Below are 27,056 nucleotides of genomic sequence, written 5' to 3'. Positions count from 1 at the left end.
AGTTTTCTTTTTGATGTTGTTGTTGTTTTAGGTAAGTTCATCCCTGCATATCACCTTGACTTGTTGTGTAACAAAGATCAATTATATTATTATTTAAAAAGATCCAAATCATGTCAAAAGTCGCCTTAAAGTGCTTTATATTGTAAGTTAAAGACCCTACAAGGAGATGAAGCTGACAACTGAGACCAAAAGCTGATTTTTTTTGTTTCTGTAGGAAGTAACAGCATGTGACATCCTGTTTTCTACTTCTAGAATATTTCTGATAAGTCAAAAACACCTAACAATTATGCAAATGCTGAAAATTATTAGAAAAAACAATCCTTGTTTTGGCTTTGAGTTTTAGACGGTATTCTTCCTTTAATAACTACAAAGTCCTCAGGGTGGGGAAAAGGAGGACAGTGGACAAAGAAGAGTAGCTGCCAAAGTGGGGTGATTCGAGTCGGGGCAGCAGGAAGATGGCTCCCAGCATTATTTCTACAGAAGCGCTGACAGTTCCCAACCAGAAAATGTTCTTAGAAACCTAGACCTTTTCCTGCAGTCACTTATTTAGTCTTTTCCACTTCAGTCTCAGTGGATCTTTGTGGAAACATAAGTGGGCCAAATGAAATGCACAAACTTTCTGAAAGAAAAAGAGCTGTACTTAGTGAACAGGCTACACACTGGGGCTGGGAATCAAAAAATGCTTCCAGCTGAGAAGCATCTGCAAATCTGCCCAATCCACTGGAATTGTATCATTTATTGTCAGTGCCAGCTTCTTTCTGACAGTTTGTTTTTGGTCTTTTGATTTCTAACTGTTCCTCTTTGCTACAGTATACTGTGTTCAAAGGTTTGTTTGGTCAGTGTGTCAATGCTGAAAAGCTGTGAAGGTCCACTTCATCCACACGTAAAATCAATCAGCATCAATAAGGGGAGCAAATACATAGAACCAGGTCAAGTACATTCAAATTCATATATATTCCTACAATGGAGAGGTGAGAAAAAGTGAGACAGATTTACCTTACAAGTGCCTGTTTGGATTTGGCATTTTATAAATAAAATTACACAGAATTGAAGAATTATCCCGCTTGGCTTTATTTGGGCCTCTGTGCTTTACCATAAGAGGTAATACTCTTAAACAGTCGGGCCGTTACCGGTCTGTGAGTCATTTGGTACCGGGCAGCAAGAGTTGAGGCTCGGGTGTGAAATTTATGGTTTTTATCGTTATTTTTTTTTAAATCTTTTTTTCGTTAACTCGGTGTCCCTGGGTCTTTTCTCGTGTGTTATGAATAACTCTTCTTTTTTTGGTACCAGTACTGGTTTTGTTTTGTTGTATTTATCCAGGACACCTTAAAGGCCGATCTGTGAAAATATTGTCGAATATAGACCGTGTCCGTGGCGCAACAAAGGTTGGGGACAACTGGATGATCCAAGTAGCCTTGAAATACAAAAAAAAAAAAGATTTGGAGCAATCAAAGAAACTTTTGTCCTGCAGTACTACCAACTGTCCACTATTGGCTGGCACGATCTAACAATATTTTGCTTGCCCGAGTAGTCGGTCACGTGACTGAAAACTATAGATTCCCAAAATACAACTGAACAGCATGAATGATAAGATCCAATCACACATGGCCTCATAGCTAAAACCCACAAACTGTTGCTTTGTATGTTTTGGTGATAGTATTTGTGTCCTGAGCAGTTTTTAAATCTAAATCTTGTTGGGTTACATGTGTAGTAACCTGTCAAAATCTTTGACCGTGTGCGTCTCTGAGTTTTATGTTGTCTTCTCTCTCCAGTCATTGTCTTTCACAGCTCACTGAGCTCAGCATATTGTTTAGCGGTGCATACTGCCATCTGGTGGTGTTTTCATGCAGTGTACAAAAAACATGACATCGATACAGAATCTGTTTAAAGAAGGAGCATCTGTTTCACTGCCATGGCCGTGATCACATTAAGACAGTGATTAAGATTTTTAAAACTTGCTTGAGGCAGCCACAGTAGCCACACTATGCTTACTGTATAAAACATGGTAGCTGTGTCATCAAACGTGTGCCTTTGTTTTCATTTAAGTCAAACCCTGTGATAGAAAACAGAGCCAAACTCAGTATCATCATGTTGCCTCTAAAACATGATATTCCCCTTAGAAAATCTTGATTGTTTCCGGATTTAAGGTTTAATCAGACCACTGATTGGTAAAAGATGACTTCCTTCTGTGCTGCTGATTGCATAAACAACAATGAAAGTAAATGTGTGAAGCAGAGAACCTGTTTTTTCTTCTTTGCTCCGTTTTTTTTATGTGGTTTGGAGAAAATAACTCAGGCAGGAGCCATCTGTTGGTAATTGTGTCTTTAAAGTGTCTCAGAATAATAACATGTAACTCTTGGGACACATTACAGTGCTTACATGTATAGCACAAAGCAGCTAAGAGTAAAGGTTAAAGGGAACTGATCACCTTCTCAAATGTAAACATTAATATGATGGTCCAGATAAGTGGAGTCACACAGTTGATGTTGCTGAACCCGTGGTTAATCTTATACAGAAAGTGTATAAACCAGTGAAAATCTTTGATATCTTTTTATGAGCATGGAGATTTCCCATCTGTAGATGTTGACCAGTTAGGCTGTGGTTGGATAATCCTGCCTTTATAAAGCCATTACTGGGGCAAATATATAAAAACTGGGATATATCCACGCTCAAACCCTTTAGTGGAACATAATAATGGAGACACGAGTCACCATTTTTAGCTGATATGCCATATGAACAGTGACATGCAACAGTTTTTACAAAATGTAGCCACGCCCATGACTCGTTTGATGTGGTGCTAATTTTTTTCGAGCCAAATTTGATTACAAGTTCAGAAAATCCAAACGTAATTGTGCCATCGCCATTAGGGTTGACCGAGTCCATGGTTCTGCAAATGTGTACGCAGGCAGTCCGTCCCTCCTGCTGTCAAATAATTCTAAGCGAGCCTGAAAGAGTACTGATAACTGATAACACTTTTCTCCTTAAACAATCAGCACAACTGTGAGACCAGTAACTTCTTGGTTGAATCAGAGGATAACGGCTAAACCGACTGAACCAACTGAACCTGAGAGTGCAGCCCTAATGATCAGACATGTTTGGTACATCAGGTGGTGGGGACGTCCCCAGATGTTTAAAATCAGTATTAAATATACCACAGCAGTTTTGGGGGATTCTCAGCTGGCACGAGGTTCAATTTTAAGTAGTTTTGAATACAAACAAATGTTGAACACTAAATGAAATTGTATATAATATGCAGAGTCAATGCTGGGGTCAGATTTAATAATAATAATGGATACTTTATTGATCCCCATGGGGAAATTACTTGTTTTTCTCTGCATTTGACCCATTCACTCAGTGAAGCAGTGGGCAGCCCACTAAGCAGGCGCCCGGGGAGCAGTGTGTAGGGACGGTACCTTGCTCAGGGGTACCTCAGGGTAGCCGTTAAGTGGATTCGAACCGCCGACCTTCCGATCATGGGGTGACCACTTTACCTACTGAGCTATCCCTGCCCCTAATGACCCCTAAATTGGTAATGCTATTAGCCTTCAACCATAAGTCTTTCTTGTGAGTGAGTCAGACCCTGTCATTGGCTAAGGCTTTGGCAGACCACCTTAGCATGATGCTGACACTGGGTTTCATTACTTTTAGAAGTTAGATGATGAAAGACATCTTTCCAAAACATGACTTGTTTGTAGCCGAAGTGAAATGTTTGTAATTGAGCACTGACTGATTAATAAGCAGTCAAAATGAGCTCCATCACTGTGTCACTGATAAGATAAGAAGCCCAATGGCACCAGCCACCTCCTGTTCCACCCTCCATCTGTTCAACTTTTAACTTCTTCTCTCCTTCTGATCTTTCTGTGCAGGCAAACTTGGCAGACTTTGACGGGCAGGTGACTGAGCCAATGATAGACTTACAGGACTTTTAACGAGCGCCTGCTGGGTCCTCCAGTCCGATTTACGAGGGCGTGTGCACCACACGGATGAGCCCGTGAACCCGGATGAGCACCATCGCTGCGATAAACCCTGTAAGAAGAGGACGGCCCCCCTCCCTGGTAAAGAGTTAAGCTGCTGCTCAGTGTGACACTGCTGGCACTGACTGTGGTTGCCTTTAATTTAGTTTACATAATTACATTTAACTCTATTGTCTTAAAGTAATCCAGTCATATGAAACTGACAGCTACTCTACATCAGCACACACCTACAGGAAAAACACTCAGTTATATAAACTCTGTCCTTTTTTCTGACGACATGGAATGAAATGGTATGAAAACACGACCTACATGGTTTTGAATGAGGGTGGACATTTAAAATTCAGGACAGTGAGACGTTTCTGGAGGAGAGGCAGGCTGCAGATTTACATTATCTATAAAAATGTAAGTATTCCAACTTTTTTTCTTCTCATGCAGCTTTCTTTGTGATTAAAAAGAAGGACAGCTTTGTGTTTATTTCAGTCCCAGGTCAGAATCTCTGTATTCTCCTCAATAAATTCATGCATTCTCAGAATTTGTACACAGCAAAATCTCCAGTGTTAAATTAACACTGGAGAGTGTCTATATGGGTCCACACCTCTGAGTGTTAAATGAACACTTTTGACAGTGTTATATGTTTAAAAGTAACCTAGTCAGTTTTGAAGATTAACAATGGCTAACACTGAGCAGTGCTGATTTTCTAACACTGGAAAATAACTCAAAATGTTAGAAATATTAGAAATTAGAAATAACACAAAAATGACCTCATATTGAACACCTCGGAGACGAAGGAAATGATAGTAGATTTGCAATGATTCAGGCCTCCCCGCCATCCTGTGAAAGTGGGGTGGACAAAGAGGTAGTAACAAAATATAAATATCTAGGCTTACACCTAGATAGCAAACTAGATTGGTCCTCAATACAGACAAGCTATGCTAAAAGGGGCACAGTTAGGTCAAGTTTATTTATATAGCACATTTCCAAACAGTCCACAGCTCCACAAAGTGCTTAACAATGCAAAATGCCTCTAAAGCAAATAAATGTAAAACAATGATGCAGTAAAATATAGAAAAAAATAAATAAGTCAATAAAAACAACTAAAAGAACAACTAAGGCTGTTAAAACCAAAATGTTAATGTTAAGTGTGTTAAATGCCAGACCATAAAAATGTGTCTTCAGTAACGATTTAAAATGTGTTTGTGCAGATGCAATATTTAGGGGAAGACTATTCCAAAGTCTGGGACCTGCCACAGAGAAGGCTCTGTCGCCACATGGAATGGATAACATTAGTTTTGAACTGGACCTCGTGGTTTTCTCTGGAGCACAAATAAATAGGAGCTCTGACCAGTAAGAAGGAGCTCAGCTGTTAAGTGCCTTTAAAACAAAAAGTAAGAGTTTAAATTGGATCCTGTAAGTTGCTTCTTTTTGTTAAGAAAACTGAGATTTCTTGTGCTGTTCTATGCTGCAGTCTGCTGGGGAGGAAGAATCAGAAACAAGGATGCAAGGAGACTGAACAAACTAGTGAGGAAAGCTGGCTCTGTAACTGGAGCCTGACTGGACACACTGGGGGAGGTGGCTGAAAGATGCACAATAAAGATGTTGGAAGCCATCCGGAACAGCTTTGGTGACCTACTTTATAACATCCTTACAGAACAAAAAAACAAAAAACCTACCTCTCCATTGCATAATGCAGAGATACAGAAAATCATTCGCACCCACAGCCATCAGGCTTTTCAAGTCTCATTCAAATAGCAGGTGAGCTAAGTCAGACATGAATTTCTCTCTGGGATCAATGAAGTTATTCTTATTCATATTTACATTGACAAACAGTGCAGTCCCTCCACATTTCTGTGAATCGGAAAACTCCTGAAACCAGGTGCAGTGTGAGTGTCTCTGACTATCGCCTCCAGAGCAATAATGATAATGAGGACGAGCTTTGTGAATTCATTAAAATTGAACCATGTGAGCAGAGCTGATGTTAACGCTCTCTGCACGTTAGCAACGTAAAATACTGGAGTGAGAGACTCAGTGATCCGTACTGTAGAAGCTGTACTGGAAGCAAAAGGTGCTCAACATGATGGCAATGAAACTGGCTGCATTTAAACCATGCAAACCATCAGATTTTTTAAAGAACTCAGAACTTGATGGGCTTCACGCTCACACCTCCTACTGAGTTGCTGAGCAGTTTGCTTCTTTTGGATGTTGCAGAAAATCTGTTGGAAATATGTGATTGTGTCTGAGAGTCTAGTGTTTGTGGACATATGTTGTGTGTTAGGAATAAGAAACTACGATACTGGCATTTAAGCTGGAACTGTACTAATAACTCATATCTGCTTGTGGAAGAAAGAATAGCCCACAGAGAATAATAAAGAATAAAGTTATGGCTTGCTGGAGAGTTTAACTCTGAGACTGCTGTAGTAAAGCGTCTTCTATCCACTGCTACATTTGCATATTTCACTTTGTCGTATTCTAAAAATAATGGAGCCGAGCGTTGTTACTGATTTCAGTGCTGCAGAAGTCATTTGTTCACTTATTGTGTGCAGTTATTTTTGTGTTATTCCAATAAGGATTGATTTTAACTATGAAATGAAATGATAACAGGAGTTGCAAAGTCGTGCAATATTAACAGGATGAAAAGTTGAGTTACCGTTGCCGTTCTCGCTGTTTCCTTTTCAGCTGAAGTTTCTACCCACTAGAGAATGTGAAAATCAATGAAACGGTGCAGACACAAACCCGCTGTATGTTACCTTGACATCAAACATGACATCAGACAGTTTACTCCACTGGGTTAAAAAAGGAGGTAGATAAATGAGTTTTATGCACCGGATGACAGTCCTGCTTTCCTGCAAGATGCATTTAAAACGGTTTAAAAGACTCAAAAAAATAATCCAGTTCTTTTTTTAAAAGCAGAAAACAAGATTTAAAAGTCATTTTTAAAGGTTAACGCTCATCAATCTGTGGCAAGTTGCAATGAGTTCAGCAGCCCGAGGGTGACCGCACTGAAGGGAATTACACAAACTGGTAATAGAAGAAAACATTACAAAGAGTTCGCAATTAAAGTGCGTGTGTGTTTGTGCGAGAGCGTGGTGCAGAGAAACACTGACTTAGGGTAATGCAGCCTTAATAGCCACATTAGTTTCTTGCTCCGGCTGAATCGTTTGAAGCAACTTGGACAAGCAAATAGGTCCATTAGGTAGCTATAGATCTCATAACACACGCTGAAATGGGCCCCTGAGTACAGTAAACCTGCATTCACCTGCACACTTCACTTCTTCTGTTCTCACAAAATGCAAGATGCACAACAATGTGCAGATGCAGTTTGTCTCTCTGATTAATTAACACACACAAACACGCACACAGAGTCGCATCTTTTTTCCCACTGCCACTCCGCGTGTCATTGAAGGCTTTTCTATCACAACTAATTTGCTGCTGCCGCATTCACTGCTGCAGTGACAGGACTTTCCTAATGAGACAGAGTGCTCACAGTAATGGCAGGTGTGGACCTTGAATCAGAATTACAGTAATGAGATGAGCAGGCCTAATGGTCACAAGCAGAATAATAAGAAGTACAGACACAGGATGAGAGCAGCAATAATGAGAGTGAAGGCTGTGAGACGAGTCGGGAAAACAACAGAGCCACGGCAGGAGAAGGTGGCTGCTGTTGTTTTTGGGGACGTCATCTCAAGATTTTACACATCTGAAGGTTTCTTTACTGAATATTCAGCTCTGTCTGATTAAGTAACGTGAAAAAAAAGTTTTGAAGTTTAAGTTTAGTCATGAAAGCGTGGCCTACATACTGAAGAGGCTTCCCTCTCCACCTCTCACTTGTTTGTGCTGTTGAGTTCTGCTGTGTGACAAGATAACGGACTCATAAATAGTCATCATTAGCAGTGAAGCTTCCGTGTTTGAGCTGATACCTGCAGAGCAGTTTGCGCTCAGTTACCATGTGAATGCAACAGTTTGGCATTAGTGTGACAGCAAAAGTTTTTCTTAAATCATTACTATAGTTATTTCCCACCATTATGCAAATTCCCCTCGGTGCTGGAATGAGCTGCAGACTGCAGAATCCCTCATTAGCTTCATATGCTAGTCTCATCACGTGCTGTCTGACTAAACAGGTTTGTGAATGCGTGTTGCTGGTTACACATCCCTGAGGTTGTGGTCTTAATGGTCCAGTGTGTGGAAATGGGGCAATGGCATTTAACTCGTTTTCGTTTATGGGCAGATGTATCCCAGTTTGGGCTCGGAACAGGAAACTCAACAATCTTTTGCCATTTTCAGTGCAAAATTTTAGCATTCTGTGCAACCCAATATTACAGCAAAGCATATAATAGACCCACTGGTCCATCATGTGGGTGTCATGCTTTACCTCCCATAAGCGTGAAATGTTTAAGTTGCAGCAGAGAGCTACAGTGAATTAAAACCAACAAGTCGTTATTGACCCTTTATGCCAGGTAAGGTTAAGCTAGATTGCTGATCTGTATTGGGGAATGTTTCTTTGAAAGCTAAGGAGCTTGGAAAGAAAAGCGTCTGGACTTCTTTAAGTTGCTTGAAGACGTTTCACCTCTCATCCGAGAAGCTTCTTCAGTTCTAAGGTCAAATGGTGGAGAGTCCCAGATTTAAACCCAGTGGGAGTTTCCCCCCAAAAGAGGGACAAAAGCTGGCTTTCTTTGAAAGCCCATTGCTGTTTTTATGTTGGCTTTGAATTATCGCCCTCTGCTGGTACTGCAAGGCACTTCAAGCCTAGGAGAGACTTCCACAAGATGGACCAGCAGGTCTGTTACGCGCTTTGCTGTGATACTGGGTTGACCTGCAATGTCCGCAACTGTTCGCCATGGTCAGGTGTTAACCTTGTCTAATCCCACTGTGGTATGACAAACCTTCAGGGGTTACATAAAGTAAAAGTCCAACCATTATACTGTTGTTTTATTCAGTTTTCACATACATCTGCGAGCCCAGGCTCAGAAATGAAAAACTGTAAAATCAAGAAAGCCCTAAATTTTCCATGTCGTGTAGAAGAATGGGGACTCGTCATGCTAGAATCCCACCAGAAGAAAATTTAAAGCTTTTAAACAGGTGCTAGAAATGTTTTATTTCAGCCTAAACTCGATCTTCTCCTAAACCAACCAACAGTTCGACTAAAGAGCACTGGTTTAAAAATACAGACTTTAAGAAAAAAGTGAGCAAAAAATGGTAAAGCTGAGTAAATGAGAATGAAACAAAGGCTACAGTGGCAATAACAACATTTGTTTGAACTTCCTGCCTTTAAAGATGCTGTTTAATGGTTTTAAAGGCCACTGTAGGTCACAACGTGTACTCAGCAGTGTCATCTGCACAATGTCACAAAAGTTTACACATTGCCCTTATTAATATTATTAACATGTAAGATTTATGAAGCTGTGCACAAGTTATAACATATTAATATTAAAAATGCATTAATGGAGGCGTAAGCGTGTTGACAAAGAGAAATACAAGGAGTATGACAACAGAGCCTTGACATTTGTAAATGGCCTGCATTTGTATAGCGCTTTTCTAGTCCCTAAGGACCCCAAAGCGCTTCACACTACATTCAGTCATTCACCCATTCACACACACATTCACACACTGGCGATGGCAAGCTACATTGTAGCCACAGCTGCCCTGGGGCGCACTGACAGAGGCGTTTTCTGATGCGTCACAGAGGCTCAAAGATCAGAGAATTGTGTTTGAGACGAGAGGTTGTTCGTTTCTGCTAGTCATTACCATTGCTTGAGCCCAAGACCAAACTCTTGAACCTGCTCGGTGGCCAACAGGCTGCACTGCGGTTTTAGAGGAAGTCCTACAGATACGACTGTCTCATGGACAATTTAAATGGAACAGAGAAAAAGTAAAGTTGTTGAGATTTGTTTGCCCAAACTAGCATTTCTTGCTGATATGTTGGTTGCTATTAATTAAGCACTTGTATGATGTGTTGGTGTTGTCTGCACACCACACCAGGACAGTCATTAGGAAACCCACCAATTCGACCTGCGACTCAGACAGAGGTTGCAGTTTGAAATGCCCTCGCAGCAGAAAGAGCAGCTTTGGGAGTTTGGCTGTAATGGGCCTGTAACTACCACGGCCACAATTGCAATGATAAAGTGGTCACACTCAAACTTGAGGCTACTGCAGTCTCCGTAGAGCTGAAATTACTGAGGTCTGGTTATACAAGATTCATATCCCAATATACTTAATGATGATGCATGATATAAATCTCAGTATCCTCTGTGAAAAGAAAAGTTCAGAGGCTGCTGCGTCAGTTTTACGAAACATAGTTAAACCGTTGTCCATCTTTCTTTGTGCAGTTTAAAATGATTCCAGGTTCATAATTATGAGAACTGCTTCACTGGGTCAACTGTTTTCACTCATCTGGGGATATCTCAGCTTCTTTGCTGTGGAGTTGGATGCGGTTCTGGTCAAACGTCATCGTTTTCCATACATTGTCGTTATCACACCGCGGCCTGCGTATCACATTCATACATAAACAGTAATGGATGTGTCTGGAGTAATGTGGGGTTCATGTTGACCAAGAGTGCTTCGACTATAGCGATCTACCAATGAATAAAAAGCTGGTACTGCCCGCCGTGTTACGGACACAAACTGCAGCACGATGGATTTCAGGCAGATATCCTTCAATTAGGTGGAGGCCATGCAATAATTATATTTACATCTTCACTCCTTTACCTGTTAAGGAAGTGAAGCTTTTATACTCCAGACTCAGTTATATTAAAAAAAATGCCATCTTATCAAACTCAGAATGAGTTATGAGAGAAGAGTGGAGAGCTACAAACGTGCAAAATTGTTAATATTTAAATGTTTTGATCATAATTCAGTACTGAAGCACAACCAGTTATCAAAAGTCACGCCGTGCTTCCTTTGAATGCTGAATATTTCTTTGCAGTGATAAGCTTTTTTTAGCCTCCGTCCCCTCAGCTTTTCTATAAAATAATGCAAACAATTTATTTTATAGAAACTTTTAGTACATCACTGCTGCATCAAGGTACCTAAAGTCCAGCCATTCAGATGCTGTAAATATAAAGAAGACTGGGAAAAGGGCTGTCCGCTCCCTGGAGCTGTCTGGCCAAAGCTCCATGAATACTGAGCTTGCGAAGAGTTTCAGGCAAATGCCATAAATATACCCATAAATGTAAACATACTGTTGCTGCTGTTGAACTTTGAAAACACTTTTGGAAGCAGAATAGCTCTTAATGTGTGTGGCGCTCCCTCTTCCCTTCGCTGTAAACTCAAGGTCAACAGACATATTACAGTCCTGACAGGAGCGGTGGACTCAGCCAAGGGACCGAGGACACATCCGGCTGCCGACAGGCTGCTTGGCCTTACTGGCTCCCTCTCTGTGTCGCTTTATAACTTTATTGATCTGGACAAAGCAGTGGAGCAGACAGGCCTATTACAGTGCACCCTGTATACCGCTGTGTTTCTTTCATGGTCATTCAGTGGAAGAGGTGCAGCAACGCCTCTACAGTGATGGGCACAGAGGAGCAAAATGAGGTTTTATTCTCAACAAAATTATATGTATATTGAGAAATAATGCAGAAAAAATCTAATCTAGCAGAGAAGAAGTAATCACAGTGCTATAGTTTCTGGATTCTGTCATTTGAGGGCTGAGCGTTAGCGTTTTGGATGCCATTGTTAGTGTGTGGAGTCAGAGTGAGCTCATAAGCTTATATTAGAAAGCTTGGTTAACACGCTGCATTCAGAAACACATTCCTGCTAATAAGTGCTCAGTAACACACTGATAAAATGCTGCAAAATCACCAAAGATGAAGCATAACGTTTGTGTTTGTACAATTAACCACAGGACAAGCCAAATTATTTATTAGCTTTTATTAAATTTGGTTAAAAAAAATCAGCGGTCGACTCAGATGGAGCTGAGATCTAGCAGGTAGCCTTTGGCTCAAGCTGCCTGTATCAATCAAAGAAGCCACGCCCCTGACAACCGGTATCCTGGTGGATGAGATACAAAAACAAACAGTTCATGTGAAAATGTAAAATATCCATAAAGGTGTTTTTTTTTTTAGATGTACCTCTCAACATTTATCTCTTCTGTAAAGCTGGCCAGTTTAAAACACCTTTTAAATGTGTGCTCGTTACTTCTGTTTCACCTCTGATATTTGAATCAGTAATCCGACACGCTGGCACTTCTAAATGTGAGCACAATTAACATTAAAGTCCCTGCTCTTTTCTGACTTGTCATATTATTTAATGTCAGCAGCTTCAAGGCTTTGGCTGTGCATTTCCTGCTGGCTGTGCAAAAAAAACTTTGGCTACGAGTTGGACTGTCAAACAAAGCTACGGTTTGTCAATTATAATGGTGCTTCTTCAGCAATAACACACATCCACTTTTGATGATAGAGTAGCAAATAAAATGCCTCGAATGGGCTCTACCTCTCCTCCGCACATCACCCCACCCCCACCCACAACCCTTCATCTTCTCCGGAGGTGTTGTTAGCAAAGAGCAGGCGCGCAGGAGGCTGAGTGAGCATCCACATTTTACAGCCGTGTGAGAACTTTGAAGAATTCCTGATGCTCTTGCACAGCAAGACTGTGAACCCAAAATGTTGCACAAATGATGTTATGATGATGGAGTTTATTTCTAAAGGCACAAGGCTCATTGGTGTTATTATTCAATAGTTGTGCTGAGTCAGCAGTTGTTTTAGTTTTGTTTGGGGAAATCAGGGGAATATGTGCTTACGGATGCTGTTATTATTTTAGCCCTTCAGACCCCCACAGGCAATCGAGGATTTAAGACTAGATACTATTTTAGTCCAACATTTCAAAGTAGACGTCTGGTGCAACAACATCTGGATGGATGGACAGAAGACACTTTTAAGAACTCCAGTTCCATAGATCTGTATGTAGTTGAATTTAGGTGACCAGAACTGACGGTAGTTCAAATCTTAATTCCAGAGGCTGTTCCTCTGTCCTCCACAGTGTGGGCATCATATCTTCCCTGCAGAGTGACTTGGGGCATTGCCTGGAGTTTATGGTTTATGCTGGAGTTCCATGTGAACTCCAAGTGAACCAAAATGCGTCACGTAAGAATGTTCAGTCATTCGTTTGCCAGGAAGAAGGTGTTCTGCACTATTGGAGAACATGAAGAATTTATGTTCATTTCACAGCTAGTATGTAGCCCGTATAGATTTTTGCACATCTGTAGTACCTCGTTGAATCCCAAAATACAAAGCATATGTTTTTAGCTAAAACTTGGAATGTACCCCTGGTGTTGGTTCAGATGGAGGTTGGATCACATTCCCATCATTCCCATCAACCACTCTGGAGTTCATTTGGAACTGCACTGAGACCTTGTTTTGGTCTGTACCCGAGTGCGATCACTGTGTGCACCAGAGAACCACACCAAGGGGAAAATGAGCCAGAGTTCAGTTAAAAAAAAACAACTAGCAGTTAAGAAAACACAATGAGCACTTTGAATACATTTCTGATAGCTGCTGCTGCTTTCTTCTGCGATGTTTTGTGGCTTTGACTTGTTTTGTTTGTGTTTTTTGTTTAGCTGGCTCTGTTTAAGGTTTCACTCCAGTTCCACACCAAACTGGGTAAGCTATAACTGGCTTGACGTTGTGCCACAAAACCAGAAACGGTCAAACCCAAACTCCATTTCTTGTTCAGCTTCACGTTTCTGTGTTAGTTTCATCACTTTCATCAGTTTGTTCATTCTATTCGTAAACCTATGTTACATTTCAGAGTGTGTCGGCCTTCTCTGTGTCTGTGTCAAGTTTTCATGTTCTTCTTGTGCATCCATGAATTTCCTTCAGGTACCCCGCTCTGCCCAGAGACCAAAGGCATGTATGTTAGGTTTGTTAGTGATTCATTGCCAAAGCAAGAAACCCTTCACTACCTTTTAGGTACTTCTGAACCTAAAGACGAAACCTCTCAGGAGAAAATATACTGGATGGGGCAACAAGATGTAAGGCACCATCAGTACAAAGAGATCCCGGCATGCTCGCTGGGCGGGACTTTTTTCACAAATCCGAATGCCCATTTTTCGATTATTATATTTCTGTAACATCGCAGGTTCGTCATACCTATCTCGATACTTCATCCATTAGTTTGTGCTCTATTTTTAGTATTTATTTAGTATTATTTAACATTTTCATGTTTTTATTTCTGTGTTTCATTTTCAATATCTGCCTTCTAATTTCTGTTTCTTATTTGCATGCAATTGTTTTGTCTCACTGCGGTATCAGTCCCATAAAACATCACACTCTTATTATTTCAAAGCATTTCTTCACAGTGGCTGATTTATTGCGGAGGTATCAGAGCTGCTCAAACAGTGGATAAGCTTTGTGTAGCTTCTGTTTGGTTCCCACCTCCTCGTTGTTTAGTTTGTTAGAGATAATCATGTTTATTTCAAGGTTTTTTCACACTGTTCTCAATTAAAAAGAGTCTCAGTTTCTCAGTGTGGTTAATATTTTCTTTATCTTTCACTCAAAGCATTCATTGTCAAATATGAATTCGTGGCAGCAGAGATGATAATTCTAACAGCACATTCATGGGTGTGTTTACTGTATGTCATTATGTGATGGCATGCCCGCTTTTCACCGATGAGAGAAACACTTCCATAATTCTTTTCCCTGGTATTTTCTATTATCATTTAATTGGCAGCGGTGCGCAGACACACAATCATACTGAGTTCAGTATTGAACAGCAGTCCCAACGACACAGTGCGCCTTCATAGTTTTTCTCTGTCTGTTCAAGAAACCGTAAATAACCAATCAAATTGAGAGCTTTTCAAATTCTTTTCATCAGCTGAATGACCACTGGAGTGACAAGTCAAATAGTACACTGATGAAACACGCACATACTGTAAATTTACAGACAATACACTGTTTTCAATTCACAAGGTTAATTATTCCTGATTAAAGAGAGTTCAGCTAAGCTGTCTCAGAGGCAGACACTGGTAACACTGGTGAGACCACCGGTGAAAAAAAAGGGGAAAAGAAAAGAGTGGAAAGCTGTTTATGAAAGGTGTTTCTTAGGCGGGAAACCCTTGCAACTCAAAAGGTGCTGTTCTGGTGAGCCCCAAAGGGCTTTCTGAGCCTCCTGCATGGAGTATTTCTCTGCAATCACAAACTCTGTGTAAACAATCTTGGTATCAAAATAAAGCTAACAGATTTCATCAGAGGTTTAAATACTGCAGCAGTTGTTACTGTGTCAAAGTTACTGAGGCTAGAACACAGATAGTCAGTAATCAACATTTAAACATCATCTGTGCCAAGATTTATGATTCCATGGTGGTCTTCTTTTGTGGCTGGTTCACTGGATTTTGGTCGGAGCGTGTTGAAACTTGGAGTTTGGGGATCTGTGAGAGCCCAGCTAGCTAACCAGGCTTTGGTTCCCTTTTTACATGAAGTCGGGAGAGTTCGTGGCTCTGTTGTGTGTGTTTAGAAGACTTTTGCACAATTACGTAACTGCTCTTTTAATCATTGCTTGTTCTCACTGTGTTTGGTTGTTGTAGAAATGGTTTATATGAGCGTTTAGATTCTAAGGTTTCTGTGGATACCCCACATGTCAATATTTGCGTAAAAAACTTCATGCCACGGAGGGTTGCATACCTCTCAAGAGGTTTGACTAGTATTAAAATGATGCCTGCAAGCCACTCTGCAACCCAATTCCAGCTCTAAGTTTCCATTTAGTTTCTGTGTCTTTTATTAAACTTAACTGGAGAAGTTGTTTCTTTTCTGCCAGGTTTACATTTCCTTAAGGTCTATTTTCTGTTCTATTCAGTTTTCTCTCTGTGCACCCAGTGAGTAGGTGAAATTATTTTGGTTCACCACTGAAACACCAACTGAGCTCTGGTCGTCTTACACTATATAAACATGACAGGTTTTATAGTTAGCTTCTCAGCTAATTCGTTCACGCAACTAGAATCTGTGGTCGTCTTAGCATCCCTGGATTTGCACGCTGCAATGAAAGCTCAGAGAAATTTGGTTCTAATGTGGGATCTCAGTCCTAATCTTACGAATTAGTGAGGATAACTTAATAATGGCAAAAATCTTAACCTAGTTTTGTGGCTGTCTCCCACTGTTTGTCGACTCTGCTGCAGCGGGATGTGTGCTGTAAATGTCAGAGCAATTTTTCATTCTTCATCTGTGCCAAAATGAATTCCTGAGGCCTGACTGTTTGGCAGTAACAGCAGCCTGATCTGCTGCTTGGCTTTGCTTTTGTGTGCTAATGCCCCCCTGAGGAGCCCCAGCAGGTCTGTGTGTGGTGGCTCAGTGAATGTGAATGTCATGGTAATTTTACACTTTATCCCTAAAAGGATGGAGTTATATACTTCGCCTATCTATATCTGCTGAGATTTCATCAGACAGTGGTTCATCTGTGCACATTTCTTTTGTACGTCCTGACCAGAAGAATGTGATCTGGCTTTTTTCAGTTATTCTTCCTGAGAGAGAATTTCTACATCTGTCCTACTCTAAGACACTCAGGAGAATCTCACATGGATTGTACCACATGCTGGTTGTATATTGATAAAAACATTTAATATTTTGGTTTGAATAATGTAACTTGATAAAAATATAATCCAGACTCAGAGTCAGAAGTGTCAGCATGTTTTAAACTAAACAAGTTGCATGAAAATGAAGCCGATGTGGATAAAACTGCAGTTCCTCTGGATGCCACCTGAGGCTGGCTTCAAAAGTGAGTCGTCCCCACAGCCCTGTTAAAATGCCTCAAACTTTAATGCATTAAAACGTATTTATATGTTTTGGTGTATTGATGGTCAGGCTTTAAGTTATGAAACAGTCCAGAAAGAAACCCAGTGCCAAACACAGCAGGCAGGATAAAAGTTCACTAAATCTTCAGTCCAGCTCATATATGATCATGTAATGAAAACAACGGGAATACAACGAAACAGAACTTGAAGAAAGACTTAAAACAGTTTAAAGACGAGTGTCAGGGAGAGCAGTGGAGAATATGAATCCTGTAATTAAGTGTACAGACTGTTCTCATCCATGCTGTGTGTCTCAGTTAGGCCCACATCACTCAACCAAGCAAAGCCATCTTTACAAAATCTGTAGAAATAGGAATTGAATGTGTTACGTTGCTCTGAAAGGGTCCAGGCGATTAGGAAAAGTAACAAAAAGTGTCTGGGTCAGAAAAACGAGACAGAGAGGCAAAATGGTTAAATTAAAGAGTTTTATTAAAGTTTCTATTAATAACTCAACTAAAAGAGACGGACAAGCTGCTATCACCATTTAAAGAAACAAAACAAAACAAGCGTTGGTCAGTAAACTGAAAAGTAACTAAAAAGGATTCGTTGCCAAACACTCGCCCACACAGGCCCTAACCCAGCCAGGGCCGTGACAAATGTAACAAATCTCCAAATGTAACAAATCTCCAAATGTAACAAATCTCCAAATGTAACAAATCTCCAAATGTAAATGCAAATCTTTTAAGCAATATGCTTTCTCGACATCTGCTGATGACACAGGAAACCTCCAAAACCCCCTTGTTGCCCCTGAACGAGTTTTGAGTTCTGCTTGTAATGATGCTTATATTTGAATATGTGAAGTCCGAGTACTGGCCAGTGAACCCTCTGATGTCTAAATTATAATTCCTGAGAAGTAGCCATCACCCTAACCCCTAATTTCCTACATTTTGGAGAAAATTAAATGCTAAATGAGCAGTGACAGGGCTCTGTAAGTTGTTGCTAAACCCTCCTTTAGTTACACTGCAGTGGGCCTGGGCTGCTGGAGGCTTCCCCAGTGAGGTGAAATGAACGCAATTACTGAAAAAATGTTTATTTGGAAAAAAGCGATTAGTTGTAATTTGTCAACAGTCAGCAGAAATTTAAAATGATTTAAAAGCTGATAAATCTCCAAACATTGATTGTGTTCATCTGGACGTAGCGTTTTCAGTGGGAGGAACATTTCCTCACTCATCCAGAGGACTTCTTCACCCTCAGCTACCTGCAGCTTCAACCATCCTTTTTAAAACAAAACGTTTGCACAATGACTGAAACTAGCACCACTGACAAACAATGTGCTGCGAGGTCACTTCCTTTATCATTAACCATCAACTAATTTGGGGGTTTTCTTACCTGGATGATTGAGCATGCATCAAGACAAAAGCTGCAGCGGTTAAATCCAAGCAGGGCTGGGCTACATGAACAGTCTGCGTGGAGCGTAGAGAGGAATCCATTTTCTGAAACGTAATCTCAAGACCACCAGCTGCCAATGCTTTAGCTTTTTATTGGCATGTTCTAATTTATCTGCACTCATGGGAAGCCTTGGCACAGATATCAACTGCATGTTATCAGGATAACCGTACGTTTCACTAGAGGCCAAGAAAGAAAAAAGGTTCCTCTTGATAACTGATGGATTCCAGATAGTTGTTAAATTATCTATTATCCACAGCTGCTTTGATACTGATTAATAACTTCTGCAAAATGTATTAAATTGGGGCAGTCAGAGTCTGATATGCAGTCTTCAGTTTCAGAATGCCTGTGATGTAAGGAGCCTCACTTCACTGTTTGCTGTCATTAAATCACCATAAAGCATGCAGGAACTCTTTGAGGCACTCTTCGTATTAGCTCTTCGTATTAGCTGATGGTTGAAATGTCCCCTAAAGATGTGCATGTTTGTAAAACTAAAACAATTGTTGGTGGTCACAATGTTATCACCATTTTGTCAGTAAGCACACTTCACCTGTTGGTGGGTGTTTTTCACTCACTGGTTGCTCTTTTTTCCCTCGTGCGCAGCTTCACAGCATGTTTGAGCTTCCAGTGGCTCTTATTTGTTTTCCAAGCTTTTTGGTTTCAGATTCGGACACCACATTTATTTGTTAAAAAGCTCCAGTCGCATTTTCACGTTTGCATTCTGCACTTCACAAACCTCACTCCTACTCACTTTCCTCAGTTCGCTCCTGTGTGCAGTGGTTCTTGATGAATGAGAGGCGTTTTCCAACTGTTGAGCTTAAGACTGCTTCACTGTGCTGAACACTGATATGAGGTCGCGGGTGTGAGCTCGTGGTGGCTTTACACTTTGGTGGTCGTACAGTGACAGGGATAATTTGCCACAGTGGGATCTGATTTCCACAGTGATCACAGAAAATATTGTTGGACAGCTTAATTAGTTTCATTCAGCTTCACGCTGATAACATTCCAGAGGTTTGCTAATTCAAATGAGGGTCAGATTTTCTCATTTTCATTTTTTTCTGTTCTTTTTTTCCTGTATGAAACCAGAAAAACAAGCGAAAGAAATGGAATGAAAGTGTGTGAGGGCGACAGATGAGAGTCGTCTTGATTTTAAACAGTAAACTGAAGGAAATTCAACACCAGCCACAGACAATGGGATATCAGTGTCAGTTTAACAAATAGGCTTTACAAGTATATGCTGCTCAATGCAAGAGGGGAATTAAATATAGTAAGTCACCTTGATAAAGAAAAGAAGAACATAGTATGAGCGCGTGCAGCAGAGCTGTGGCATATATAACGTTGCCCAAATGAAATTATCTCAGGAAGTGTGCTGATCGATGTAAAGCCTATTTTACAGATATGTGTTTGTGTCACTTTGCGTAAGATTACAGCCTTAGCGAGGATGCTTGTGTGCGGTGCTCCAGAAAACCAAAGGCATGCAGCTCAGTGCGGATGAATCTGCAGGGAGCCCTTCACTTTCGAGCTGTTGTGCTTCAGACTCGAGCAAAGCACAGAAAGTGGCTTCAACTGACTTTTTATTTTAGCACCACAAGCAAAAGCAGCCCACAGAGCTGTTGTTTGTGACATCGCCCCCTGATGACAGTAAACGGCTACAGCATGTGAATGACAGCCTGCACAGCCATCCATAGGATCTGTGTGGGACCAACCCCAAAGCATGAAAAAGCCATGAAATCTGCACAAATCCCTTTGCTTTACTTCCAAAGGCGTCTACAGGAGCCTTTGGACTAAGACCACCAGGTACCGGAACAGCTTCTTCCCCACAGCTGTCAGACTCCTGAACTCTGCCTCCTGACGTCTGACCCACGTTAACACATGGACTGAACATACACACACACACAATGGAAAACCGTACCCTCAAACACACAATAATAATATGGACTGAACCACCACTCACAACCACTAGCACTTTTTATAGCCTCTGTAGAAACTATCTACACCCTCACTTATCTTAACTGCACTACTGTATAGCTCTGTGTAAATAATCATTCTGTACATTCAATAATTTTTAATCCTACAACTGTTTACAACTTGCATAGTTCCCATTTCTGTATAGCTGTATATCTCAGATTTCTGTAAAGTTATTTATTTCATATTCTGTATAGTTTTTCATATTTATATCCTGTTCATAGCCTGTACATAGCTTGTACTCACTACAGCCTGTAAATACCTATAGTTATAGAATATTCACAACATACTTCATACCGTGTACATTATAACATACCACAATAGACCCATTTCTGTAATATACAAATTCAAATTCAAATTCAAATTTTATTTGTCACACACACACAACCATACACAGTATGACATGGGGGTGAAATGCTTGTAGCTGTACAATGCCCGACCATTAAATGACAGAAGAAAAGTTTTACAATATTTACAATTTACTACAAAAATTTACAAATTAACTTAGGAATTTACAGTAAAGAATGTGCAAATAGCAGAAGAGATTATAAAGATAAGGATTATAAATTATAGGAATTATAGAATTATAGGAAATGTGTGGTGGTGCGTGTGGTGACGTGTGTGAGAGTCCAGTCTTATAGTGACGTGTTTGGGAGAGTCCAGTCCTACACCTGGTTCAGGCCCCGAATAGCCTGGGGGAAGAAGCTCCTCTTCATTCTCTCTGTTTTGGCCTTAAGGGAGCGGAAGCGCTTCCCAGACCTCAACAGTGAGAAGAGTCCATTGTTGGGATGGGAGAGGTCCATCATAATCTTCCTAGCTTTGGACTTGCACCGCTTGGTGTAGATGGACAGCAGGTCAGGGAGCTCTGATTGAATGATGCGTTCATACTCACATATCTATATTATTGCTAATATATATTGTAATATATCTATATCACTAAAGCTGTCATGGTCCTGCGACCATGACTCAGTGACTTTATGTTTATGTACTTATTGTTATTACTTTCATTATTATTCATGGCTGTTTTGGGATGGTTTGTGTTTGGGATTTTAGACACTGGGTTCTGGGTTTGTGCTCCCTCTGTTGGTCCCTGGTGTTAGTGTTCCCCTGTCTCGTCAGGTTAATCAGGTCCAGCTGTTTCCCCCATCTGTGTGTGATTTCCCAGTGTCTCTTTGTGTATTTATAGCGTGTGATTTCCTCTGCTCCTCGTCGCGTCGTCTGTGTTCCTACCTGGTGTAATCCTCTGCGTGTTCTCCCTGCTGTTCTCCCTTCATGTTCAGGTTTGCCACTCCTCTGTGTAGTTTATCCCAGTTTAGTTTCGTCCTTAGTTCTGTTTGCCATCTCCACCTTGTGTTTGTTATTAACAATAAATCACCCTCACATCTGAATAAGTGCTGCATTTTGGGTCCTCCTTCCACTTTCCACACGGCCGCTGCCCCGGACCGTGACAAAAGCACTTCTGGATGGATGCAAACTGCATTTCGTTGCCCTGTACCTGTGCATGTGCAATGACAATAAAGTTGAATTCTATTCTAATTCTATTCCACACCAGGTTTCTCTGAAACTGAAGCCTGTCTCGTTCTAACAAAATTCTCAAATAAAAATCTTGCCAATTACCTTTTTTTCTCTTCTCATTTATCTTCCACATCCTTGTTCCAGAGAGCTAACTGACCTGTTTCAAACCTCAAAGCTTTATCACCCTTTTTTTAAAAAACATTTCTCCAGTGCAAAGCTGATTTTAGCCACTGGTAACTGTAAATGCCATCTTATATGCAGGTAATCTATTATGAACCCACAGGGCCTTTATCAGCAAATAGCAGTCCTATAAATACACATGTGAAATATATAAAACCATGAAACATAACTGCGCCATCCTTCAAATGTTGCTTTGTTTTTGTTTGTTTTAATTGATTTTTATTTTTGTAATTTTCCCTTTCAAACTCTTGCTTCAAGTATCGAGACTCTTGCTCTGAATCAAACTCAAGTAAAGACCTTTAGTGGGATTTGAGCTCTAATCTCGTAGTCTAGTTTGCAGAGTTTAATTAAATGTGGATCTGAAGTAAATCTTTGTGCGTCTTCCCGCTGCTGACTCAAAAACACTGAGCTCCTGCTCTCAGCCACAGCTAACGATGCACAGTCAGCTCTGCGCCGTGTCGCAGTGGATCTAAGGGCAAAGGGATATTGTGCTTTGGTGGACACAAAAAGATGGGTCATTTGTTAAAGTTGGAGTCCCAGTCTTATCGAGCCACGGGCAACATCTTTAATTTGTACCGCTGAGCAGTGTTTTCAGCAGCAGATAACAGAACAGTCTTGTGTCATGAAATTTCTTACGTGATGTAGGTCTTGTCCAGAATGCTGCTTCTTTTACAAATTTAGTGCTGAAACTCATTATTTCAATACAATTAGATGTCCTGTTATGCTTCACTTGTTTTCTTCCATATGTAGTGTACACTGCTGGTGGATACTGATATTAAATCTGGCCAAAGGTTTCCAAAAGTGACATCAGTGTATGTAAAAAAAAATGTGTGTTATGTCAGAAGGGATTTCCTTATATAGTCGTCAGGCATACTGAGACTCCACCCACTGGCTGTTTAACCCTTCACACTGTTAGGTGCAGTTAATTTGGGGTTAAAAGTGAAAGGAGCTATAAGTGCTTTTTTGACAGGATGAACCGATTTGATCAAATCCTAATTGTGCAGACGGATGTGTAAAGAAGCTGTTCTCGTTTGGGCTTTAAAGAAAAGTGTACATGACTTGTAAATCCAAATCCACTGGTGTTACGGCCTTTACGAGCAGCGGCACGCTGACTCAGACAGGCTCAGACACACACCAGCACTCAGAGTTCTGGATGAACATCCAGGGTTTTGGAAGTGAGGCAAACATTGACATATAGCAAATGGTGAGCTAACTGTGTTGCGGCACTGAGAGGCTGTCTGGATTTCACACTGTGTGGTCTGGCAAGTCTGTTACATGTCTGACTGACGAGGATGTATTGCAAGGTTTGCCAGCCAATGCAAACCCGGGAGCAGCTCATTTTCTTTTCCCCCTTCACCTCTGAGCACACCTCATTAAAGGGAGGATGTGAGCAGTGCGTTTCTTCACAGGGGATGCACTTGGATCTGCCGCTTACAAACTAAGGCTTAATGAAGAATTTCAATCCACTGTATCATTCTTTTGCTGGCCTCAGATACAAAGTGAAAAGGTAACATAGAAGTCTCTGTGTGACTGGAGTTTAAATCAGCTGCAGTGGCGGGTTTTCCAAGACTTCCGGTGTAGCCTTGATATCCAGCGGGTGGATCGCAATTCAAGGCCCACTCATTGTTTACAAATGTACTTAAGAAGCGTAGTATATAAAAAGGCTTCCAAAACTGATGATGCATTTCAGTAAATGTGTTTCCTCCTTGCATGCATATGTAGCTTAGATACGATTGCCTATCTGTGTATTCTAAATCCTGATGGTTTTAGTGTGTGAGCAGCTGAGGTTAGTGGCGTTTGCTGACTGCACTGTCTCGTTGGGAGCATGGAGGGCAGTGAAGTGACGCTGACCCAATCAGGCCCTAATTTAAACGAGGCGCCCTCAGCCTCCAGCCAAAGGCCAAACTCACCTCGAGCTCAGAGTAACAGGAAGAACATCGCCAGTGTTGGACAAAGAAGAATTTAGAACAGAGTAATGGAGATGATATAAATGATGACTTGGGTCATATTTTGATGCGATCATAGCAGACAATATCTGGTCAGAGAGTAAGTAAGTTATTGTAAGTACAAGTAAGTGGTAATTTATTTATTTATTCATTTTTACCTTTAGCTTAGTGGTTAAACAGTGAGTTATTCTTTTTTCACTTCCATACACTCACAGGGAGGCACTGGGGACAGTTTGGGGTCCAGTATCTTTCCCGAACAGCGCACTGGATGAATTGTTGGAACCACTGACATTCCAGAGAGGGCTGTCTAAACATTTGACTTATCATCAAATGTTTAGACAGCCCTCTCTTCCTGAGCAACAATATCAATAATCACTTCCTTACCTGCAGATTCTATAGATATTCACTTATCTTCAGATAGAGACTACCATAGTTGTATCACTGAAATAATCAGCTGTTTGCTATCCTAAATAGTATCACATACTAGTACTCGTATGTACGAGGTTGTCATAGCAAGTGCAGATGTGTGCTTGGTCCTCTTCACTCCTTCAGATAAACGAATGAGGCAGGAGCTCAAAGCAGCAGAAAACAGAAGGAGAGTGCTGCTGCCTGTTGATTTGATTTAATGTAACGGTGTTTGCAGAGAGGCTTGTTTGTCTCCTCTGCTGAACTTTTGTTTCGCTGGGCGTGCGCGTATGTTGGTGAAGGTCTCAGCTGTGTGTGGGGACGGCGCGGTGAAGGAAACATAACAACAGACTGTGTAAGGAAGTAGAGCTGTGATCCAAAGAAAAGGAAAAATCCAAAAGATCTGAGCGCAGATGAGATGACTTTGTTGTTGGTGTTTGTTTACTGTATGGTCACCAGTAGCTGCAGGATCAATCATTCACTCATTTATATGTATGAGGTTCTCATGCTGGTATTGCCTGGTGAATGGTTCACACTCGTACCAGTAGCACTGGGACTAGTGGCGATGCTACTGTTTTCTTTCTGACACTTGGACTGTAAAGATTCTCCAACCTGATGTAAACTGCAGTGTTTATTGTATTTCACTGGTAGAAGAAAAGTTTCAAAGCTTTTAATCTGATGTTGTGCTTATGACAGTGCAGCTCTGGAATCTTACACATACTATCATCCACCCCGACCTCTTTCATGCATTTTTCTCTCCCAATGAAACATCAGTTCGACTGAAACTGAAGTCTCTATTCATGATTTATCTCGAGTCTTTTATCACGCGGTTGAAGTGGTGTCTGATTTTTGTTTCACTTAAAATCTCCTTGAAATAAATGGCAAACAACAGGATGATTTAGATCACTTAACAAGAGCCAAACTGCAAGTCAGGGAGAGCTTTCAAACTATAATCTGCTGATGTAGTCATCCACAAGCTCTCTACTTCACATAACGGCGGCATTGTTTTCAATACTGGCATCAAAAGAAAGCGATGGAGAATGAACTTAACTACTATTTGACTGAAATTCCAACTTATTTCTAGTGAATTTGGCGTTACAGCATTTTAAACCAGTTTATTTATTTATTTTTACCATCTTGTCTGCCATGCTCCTCGCTTGGTGACTAACTGCAGTTTCTGTTTTACATATGCAGCAGGATATAAATTAGCATATTTACGTGTAAAGGTTGCTTTAACTCGACACTGTGAAAATCACTTGGACAACATTAATGGTGAGATAGACTTAAATGTGGGCCCCACACATCACAGGAGCAAAGCCAGCAGCACCACGCATGTTTATTGGTTTGTTTATTGAAATTTCTTTCATTCCTTCCTGTGCGCACTTATCCCTTCTTTCTTAATTTTCCCATTCTTCTCCAGTTGCTCGTCTTCCTCCTGACTCGTAGAGCTTAAATCAGGCAGCAAGGAGAGAGCAGATAAGGCCAAGGACTTGTAAGCTTGTATATCACTGCAGACAGGCAGGATTGCCTTTATCTCTGAGGAAACCCAACACCACAGGGCCTTGCTCAAGGCTGAAACCAGTAAAGCTTCCCCAGTAGATCCCAGTACACTTCCCAAAGCTGTAGCACAGAGCCAGCTTTATTATCGACCCTTGTTGCCTGGGAAGATATATGATACTTTAGATCGCACGCACACGTACACACACTTCAGATGCAATAGCAATTCAGTTTCCTCCGCTCCTTCATTATATGTGTGTTTACTGCATCTGAGATAATGGCCTGTTTCTATTGGCTAAAGCCTTTGCAGTATGTAATCCTCAGGGACCTATCAGAGCTCAGCGCTGTCTGGGGAGTGCTGGGCTGAATGTACTCATACCCTGTGGGTAGTCCGCCGGGAACTTCTTTTTCCTGTGCTGGGAAGTCAGTGAAAATGAGGTGCGTACAGATCAGGGTGTGTGTGTGTGTGTGTTTGTGTTTGTGTGTGTGTGTGTGCGTGTGTGTTTGTGTGTGTGTGTGAGAGAGAGAGAGAGAGAGAGAGAGAGAGAGAGAGAGCAGGGGTTAAGGCTGTAGAGACCAACAGAAATTTCTCTGTTTTCTTTTAAGTGTTGTTGCACCACAGTGGATCAGTGGCCAGAAGGAAAGAAGGAAACGTATACGTGCACGGTTTCCTGGCACAGTACTTGTGATACAGGTAGTGATAAAGGTTAAGTATTTGGGTCAATAGGTGGGTGAGGATAGAAGATTTTATGACTTCAACAAAATAAGCACAAAGTATCTCGAGTTCTTGCTCTTGAACGGAGCAAAAAGAGAGCAAAGTTTGAGGGGATGTGCTGACTGTGCCAGGCTGTCGTATCACAGAGAACCGATCATGAAAGCAAAGTTTTGGCAGTAAAAGATGGATTCATGGATCTGCTACAACAAAAACAATAGCAGTCATTGTGCTGCGTTGGCCAAACATGGCACATCCAACCAACAGGTAGCCTTATGCTGTGATGAGTAAAGTAAAAACAGCTCATTGCTTTCATCATTTCTGTGGCTTCAAGTGAATTTTGATGAATAAAGCTGTTTGTAAACTTGTTTTTGGCAAACTCGCTCAGCACTTTCTGAGTTAAACACAAAGGAAATGAGACAACCTGTTGCTTCTGTTGCCAACACACTGCCTGCAGTCTCTCTGCAGCTTATTGTATGTTTTATAAGATATAACTGCTTGTTATGATGAAAGTATTAAACTGTTACTTTTTAAAGGATTCTTTAACTCTTTACAACCTAAACCATAAAATCATTTTCAATTTTTTTTGAAAATGGAGGGTTTATTCAACCATCTGACATTTTTTTTCTAATAATTAAATATCAGTTTCCAAAAATGAATTGTAATTTGTATAATTTGTGCTACATCAATCTCAAAAACGAATCTATCAA

At 40.9% G+C, this 27,056-nt stretch overlaps 1 protein-coding gene across 4 annotated transcripts in view; it reads left to right on the top strand.

The window, feature by feature from the left end:
* si:cabz01090165.1 (leucine-rich repeat and fibronectin type III domain-containing protein 1-like protein) overlaps positions 1-27,056 on the top strand; it is a 413,549-nt gene that overhangs the window by 206,725 nt on the left and 179,768 nt on the right. For 3 of the 4 annotated variants that reach the window (XM_014408969.3, XM_023152987.3, XM_014408967.3), the window contains exon 4: positions 3,867-4,055. The gene's annotated coding sequence lies outside the window, so the exon portion shown is untranslated. Of the gene's footprint in view, positions 1-3,866; positions 4,056-13,518; positions 13,562-27,056 lie in introns of all 4 variants that reach the window. The other variant, XM_014408968.3, reaches the window with a different exon arrangement.

This window comes from Maylandia zebra, linkage group LG14, assembly GCF_041146795.1.
Source record: "Maylandia zebra isolate NMK-2024a linkage group LG14, Mzebra_GT3a, whole genome shotgun sequence".
Classification (NCBI taxonomy): Eukaryota; Metazoa; Chordata; class Actinopteri; order Cichliformes; family Cichlidae; genus Maylandia; species Maylandia zebra.
This window is presented reverse-complemented; position numbering and strand designations above follow the sequence as displayed.